Consider the following 7,393-nt stretch of genomic DNA (forward strand, 5'->3'; position numbering starts at 1 on the left):
CACTAAATAATGATCATTATCTATTTTAGTAGCCACAACAGGTAGCTGCTACTAGTAGCTCTGTGTGATTTCACCCTAATGGAGGAAGTAGTGTTCTGGCTATTATGTTAGGCATCCATTCACTCAGCCTTTTTAGCTAACTATATTGAAAACGTTTTTTTTTTTATTCTTAGCAGTCTTTTTTTATTTTATCAGCAGTTTATTCTATTTTGAACAGTCAATCTATTTTACCCAGTTTCATTTTTCTTACACTGAACTGTTTCTTTAAACCAAAAGCATTTTTTTCTCTGAAGTCAGTCAGTAAGGGTGAGGCTAGAGGTGACATCATGTGGCTGCAAGAGTGCACCCAAACTCCTCAATTTGCATGCAGAATATAGGACAGTAAGACCAAGTTAGGGTGCTTGTATTTGCTGATTTATTTACTTCTCACTTGTACATTTATATTTCCAAGAAAGGGTTTTAGGCAGGATTTGGCAGCATCATGCAAAATATAAAAGGGTAATCCTTGTGATCCCTAAATAATCCCTAGGGGCAAATTTATCAAAATGAGAGTTTAGAGCATAATAAATAAAAACTAACCCAACTTTCACCCACCAATAAATACACTTCTAAAAAATTCATACAAATGAACAGAATGTGGGTGAGTTTTTATGTATTAACCTTTAAACTGACATTTTGAATCTGCCGCCCTCTAATGAGGGGTTCCAGAATTTATGTGCCACTTAAAAACCATGGTGTGGTTTTTGTATTGTATTAAGCTATTTAGCAAGCATGAAAATATTGCTATTTAAGAAAGTATGTTTTTCCATTTTACCATTCTTTTTGAATGACAATAATCTAACCTATAACTTTTGTTATAATTTAACATATTTACCAAGGTGTATGACTTCTACAAAAACCATCCTTTTTTATTTAAAATGATGATTCAGATGGTATAGTTAGTGGAACGCTAATATCTCCACAGAACATGATTAAATCTTTCATAAACACACTTGTCAGGGGGACATAGGTCCCAAAACATAAAGGAAGAGAGGCCTTTCATTTCTTCAGTTAATGAAACTGTTATTTTTTTTTCTGTTTGTTTTGTATTGTCAAATCCATTGGTATCTTTTATGCAAGCTCATATAGTGTAATGGAATGCAACAATAGTGAGACTTTATATATACATTACATTATAAACTTTATGTACATACAAGTCCAGGCATTTTCTCTTGTTTAATTGAACCCCCCACCCCCATAAACATTAAAAAAGCTCTTCCCTGGCTCAGCTTTTCATTCTTATTTTCTGTTATTGTTACTACAGGCCTCAGCATAGTAAACAAAGCTGTTCATAAATTTGCCTGATCCAGTGGGATGCATGGGACTTTTTTTGCAAACTTTCATAAATCTGCCTCTGAATCTCTTGAGGAACCTAGAGATAGTAATATATACATACACACATGAAAGCAACAGTATTGGTCAATTTAAAATCAGAGGGGAAGAGTTACCAATCCTAATAAAGTGAGCTTGCATAGGTACAGTAAAAGGTTGACCGAAGAATTCACATGCAGGCCCCGATTCCAAGAGCCACATATGCTGCTGTACCTTCACAAAGGCAGAGAAATAAATTCAGGCACGCAAAAATCCTTTCATGACAAAGAAAATACATTTTGTTCTTAATCTATTTTTTTAAGCCTGGAGGCGAGAGTAAGGCCACTTCAACTGGAGTAAAAACACCTCTCGAGTGATTTCTTTTTAAAGGTTGATAATGTTGCACATTTATGCAGCATCTTGAGTTTTAAATGAGTTATTGATGCAGAAGTGAATCCATTAATGCTACATTTGTGAGTTATATATGACAGGGTGGAGAATGATGCATGACTGCGTGATTGCTGACATAAATATAATAGAAATTTCGAAATAAGTAATGCACAGTAAATTATTTTTGATAGGTGTAAAGATGTACTAGATATACTAGATTAGATACTAGTAAATTAGTATAATTCCTTGATACAGGCTTTATTAAGATGTCAGAAATTTGCGAAAAAAAGGTGGGTATATGAACTGGTGGCTTCTTAAAGGGAAACTACATCCATATTTTTTTTTCAGAATGAACAAAAATGTAACTATGCAACTTTACGATATACATAAATTAGCCATGTCAGTGGTTTTAGACTAGCAGTGTTAAGGTGGCCATACACGGGCTGATTGTAGCTACTGATATCAGGCTCTTAAACCAATTCGGCAGCTTATCGGCCGTGTATGGGTACTAACGGGCCTGTCCGACTGACATCTGGCCTGAAATCAGGCAGATCTCAATCGGGCAGGTTTAAGAATTAGTCGGGGACCGCATCAGCTTGTTGATGTGGTCCCCGAACCGATGGACGCCTATATCCTTCATTCTAATTCGATCTTTTGACCCCAGGGAGTCAGAGGAGAGCGGCTTTCGTTATATTGTTCCCAAAGTTAGCATTATAGTGCAGAAAGGGGCAAACAAATACTACTTTCAATCGTAATTGCATTTCTGAAACAGATTATAGCATTTGCTTATATTTTGCGCCAACCATTCTTCCATCTGTTGTAAGGAGATCGCTCATGATCATTAAGCATGGTTAGCCTTTGTTTAAACTGATCCTATTTTGAGACATTTTTAATAGTCACTATGGTATACTGTCTAGGACCATAAGCAGGGAATGTTTTTACAGCGCCAGTATTTGCCCCTAGCTTCTACACTAGAATTTAGTAAATATAAAAAAAAAAAGTTTATTTTTCTTTTATGTTGTTATTGAGTTTGATCAAACTTATGTTTTAATATTGTTTGAGCCCACCACAGATTCAAAATCTCAGAATCTTTTTATGGGTGAATCTGTAGAGCAAGCGTTAACCTGCAGGTTGTGCACCCTGCCCTGACTTGGACGGATTCTGTTCTTAAGCTAGCCTTGGTTACTACTACCATGTAGTGATGAGCGAATCTGTCCCATTTCTATTCGGCGAAAAATTCACAAATCTTTTGAAAATTTGTGAGACGGGGAAAATATTGCACATAAAAAAAAAATTGTAATTCTCATCATATTTTTGACGCGCACAACAATTTGTTGCTGTACGCACAAAAAAATGACATTCTATTTCAATCCAATTTGCAATCAAATGCTAAATCCCATATTGTGTAGGAACCAAACAAAACTGATCCCTCCAAAACAATCTCCAAAACTGCCCCTGTATATGGCTGCTCTTTGATATGCAAATATTACACATATCCAAAACTAAAGAGAAAAGACAACAGATTCTGATGACCTATGGTTACAATATCTTTTAACAAAAGATACATTATGGGGTTATGAACAATGGGCAGATTTGCACATAGGTAGTAACTTACTAGATTTTTGTGTTCTATGTTCTACTTGCAGTTGGGTGAGTGATGAGAGATTTGTCCTGTTTCTTTTCATCAAAAAATTCATGAAATGACAAAAAGTCAAAAAACACAATGCACGGTTTTTTTTCTGTGCAATAATTTTTTTTTACCATCACTTTTTTTGCTCATCACTAGGTCACCTGAGTAGTTCATGAAAAGAAACCACTCTAAAAACATTTGAAAATACCATTGCTGCAAAGGTTCCAGATATCATGGAATGTAGCCATCCCTACAATATTATCGCTCCCTTCTAGATAAACAGCCACAATGTGATGCAGATTTTAATAAGAAAAATTGTGTTTCACACTGTTTGTTAGACAGCTAATGACACCAGAAATATTAAATACCCTAGCACATTTATTAAGAGATGTGTGAAGGTGGTGGTGCAAATTTATGGCTTATTCAGTAAGAAGTTTTAGTACAGGTATAGGACCCATTATCCAGAATGCTCTGGACCAAGGGTATTCCGGATAAGGGGTCTTTCCGTAATTTGGATCTCAATACCTTAAGTCTACTAAAAAATCAATAAAACATTAATTAAACCCAATAGGATTGTTTTGCAACCAATAAGGATTAATTATATCTTTGGAATCAATTACAAGGTTCTGTTTTATTTCTACATAGAAAAAGGAAATCAGTTTTAAAATTCTGAATTATTTGATTAAAATGGAGTCTATGGGAGACGGGCATTCTGTAATTTGGAGCTTTCTGGATAATGGGTTTCCGGATAAGGGATCCGATACCTGTACCTATATTGCACGCTGGCACTAATGACAAAATAAGCAATTTCATTCCTGAGTATGGAGTGTTGTGTGTTTGGAAGGCTAATATTTAATATGCACAAAGGAAAAATAGTGCATATTTTTCCTTGAGAAATGTTTATTATATTACCCCGTTTTAATGAACATCACCTATTTCATTAATTTCTTGTGTATCCATGGATTTGCATTAGCATTTCTCTTTTTACTCATCTTTATTAAGCTGCACTGAGCCAGCTGGCTTTAATGTTTAGGCCATTAAATAAATATGAATACAACTAAATGAACTGCAGAAACACTATGAATAGAAATGTGTAATAATCTGAATGGCAATTTGTAAACTCCTGTGTAAGTTTCTGGGTTTAGAGCATACTGTTTTCCAGCTTCTTTTGTCCATGAACCCCCTGCATCCTGATAAAGTCTTTGGCTGTGAAGGGATACTAGAAGTTAAACATCATCTGTAGCTGGAGGGCAAAATGTAATTTACAACTTTAGGCAATGTATTTTTATATTATTTATGTATTTATTATTTTATCAACCAAACAAGCATTAGTTTCAGTCTGCTAAACTTTAGAACAATGAAAGCAAATATCGGATTGGTTGCAATAAGTAACTGCACTAGTGTTATTTATGTCAGTAAATCAGCCATACTATTATGTTAAACCATCACCAGCTAAAACAGACATACACCTGGCGTCAAAAATACTTAGTGCTTGGCATGGCATAAATATGTGCTGCCTATAACAATATAAAAGTTCCAATGCCAGCATGTTTTTACTAGTCGCATGACATATTCTGCATATTGACTGTAGAGTTAGAGAAGTAGCAGCTTTGTATGTTAAGCGCTGTTCATTGCTTGTTTATTGTTTACTTTGCTCATCCTTGAAATCCAATAGAGTCGATTGATCTCCCCTCCCTGAGAGCACAAAATTGCTTGGATAGGACACTTGGAAAAGCTTGCCAAAAGCATTGCCAGGAGGATTTAACCAGAATGATGATTGTTAAACAGATGAAACACTTATGTGTGGTTGTGCAATTGCATTGGATGCATTCCTAAACCCATTCTTGTTCCAAATTCACTGGTGCTAGATCCAAATTTCCCAGATACAAAGTGACACTAATTGCAGTATATGCATTTACATGCCAATAGTTCCCATGCTATTAGTTTCAGTGAAGACACGGTGACTGCTCTTTGATACAGCTTGGAAAGCACTGCAAGATTACCTGCTGATAAAAGTTTACTTTGTTTTAGCTGCTGAACAAAAACATTTTAGGATAGCATTAATACATTTACAAAGCTGAAATATAAGAACTAGCATTGCTCTAAAGCACCCAAAGACTCAAATGAAAAAGAGCAACCTTGAAAGGCTGCAGTATATAATGTTAACATAAATCCAATCATGTCATACCAGCTAGTCATTTCCTTACTCTTACCACAGTTAGGATAAATTTTTGGGTAGGACAGTTTTCATTAACACTAATTCTGATTGTTGTGATACACCACTGGCTTTAAATAATTCTTTGTCCCCAAGTCTCCTCTTCCTGATATTCCCAGTGTGCAGCCCTGGGGTTTTTGATTAACAACAGTACCGTTCCCCAGTATCCAAAGGTTGTAAACCTACTGAATCCCTCACAAAGTACATATCTGGATAGCGTTTTCTTTTAATGTTTATATTGTGCATGTTAGAAAAGTTGATTGGGGATTCATTGTATAGTAATCTAGGCTAATGTAAACTTATCTCACCAAAAATTCTTTGGGGACTTATGGAAAAAAAACACAGACTTGTTACGAAAATAGGAAATATCCAAGCACCAGTTGGATATTGATTTACTTTGTCCACACAGTTTGATGGCCATATTGCTTTGATCAGCCAACTGATAGCGTTCTGGCTCAGCCACTGACCTATGTAGTGACTTGGGTCATAGGTTGGCTTTACTCTTTTGGACACTTACCTGTACCACCAATTACATCAACATGTACCACCATGTAAATGTATAAATTAAGAATACTAGATCTCAGGTTAAAGCAAGAACTGAGGAAGCACATAGTATACCATTTATATCAACTGACAAGGTATGTGACAGTGTGTGAGCCATATGCTTCAGTTACCTGACTCAACTCTACATCTATACGTATGTAAAAGTGACCACTAAAGATCATATTCTAAACTCACTTAACTAATACATTTTATCTCAATGTATCTTTATACCATTTCAATTGATATTAAACTCTGCTGTCAGGAATGATTTTGCTTGAATCTAAAAAAAAAGAGCTGCCCTGAAAAAGAGACTCGCCTTTCAACAAAGAATTACTTTTAAATTATTCTCTTAATTTTCAAAGCATTTCACTCGGCTAGACCTTACTAAGTGCTATTACACACAACATTCGCAGAACCCATAGCAGCCAATAAGATGGTTGCTTTTTTAACAGGGGGCCAGTAAATGCTACCTGATGATTGGTTGCTATAGATGACTAGACTGATAGCAAATGTTGCACCTTTTATTGCATAACCCCCAAATTCTCTTCACATGCATCTCCCTTCTCATCTTCTACATTGCTTATAAAGACAGTTGCTGCTGAAACCCTATCACTGAATTTCCTTTCGATTCTCCTCTTTAAAAGAGGATTCTACACTACTCCCTTTGAGCACTAGAAACTAAATACTTATTTTGGGTTGATGATGAGTGAATCTGTCTTGTTTCCCTTACATCACTCGCAACAAAAAAACTAAAATAATAATTTCTTCTATATTTTTTAGAAATAAAGCATTTTCACCTTCGGTTTCTCACTTTGAGAGCTCACAAAGGATTCTGCCCTTAAAGGAGCAATTGTGTGAAGAGTAAAAAAATACATTCTTGCCATCCTCAATTTCTACCCTAGTCCCTTTAACTTCAGGAATCTTTTGAGAGTGAACAAATGTATTGACACTGGTGGTTGTATTTGAGGTATCTTAAAACTGAGCATGTTTTATTCCACCTGGGCTCTACTGGAATGTAATTCTGACACTATCCAATGATAAGCTGAGACCTGACAGCAAGGCAAGCCATGGACATAAGCAAATGCTAAAACAACAGGAGCCCTTCATAAATGTATTTATATTATGATGTTATAGGTGCTGGAACTCTAAATCTGAAACTAGTACACTAAATATTATATTTTACTATAGTATATACAGTAAAAATTATGTGTTTATATATTAAACATGAAAATGATTCCTGAGAAATGGGCCTGAAGCTATGAACG

This window comes from Xenopus tropicalis, chromosome 1, assembly GCF_000004195.4.
Source record: "Xenopus tropicalis strain Nigerian chromosome 1, UCB_Xtro_10.0, whole genome shotgun sequence".
NCBI classification, from domain to species: domain Eukaryota; kingdom Metazoa; phylum Chordata; class Amphibia; order Anura; family Pipidae; genus Xenopus; species Xenopus tropicalis.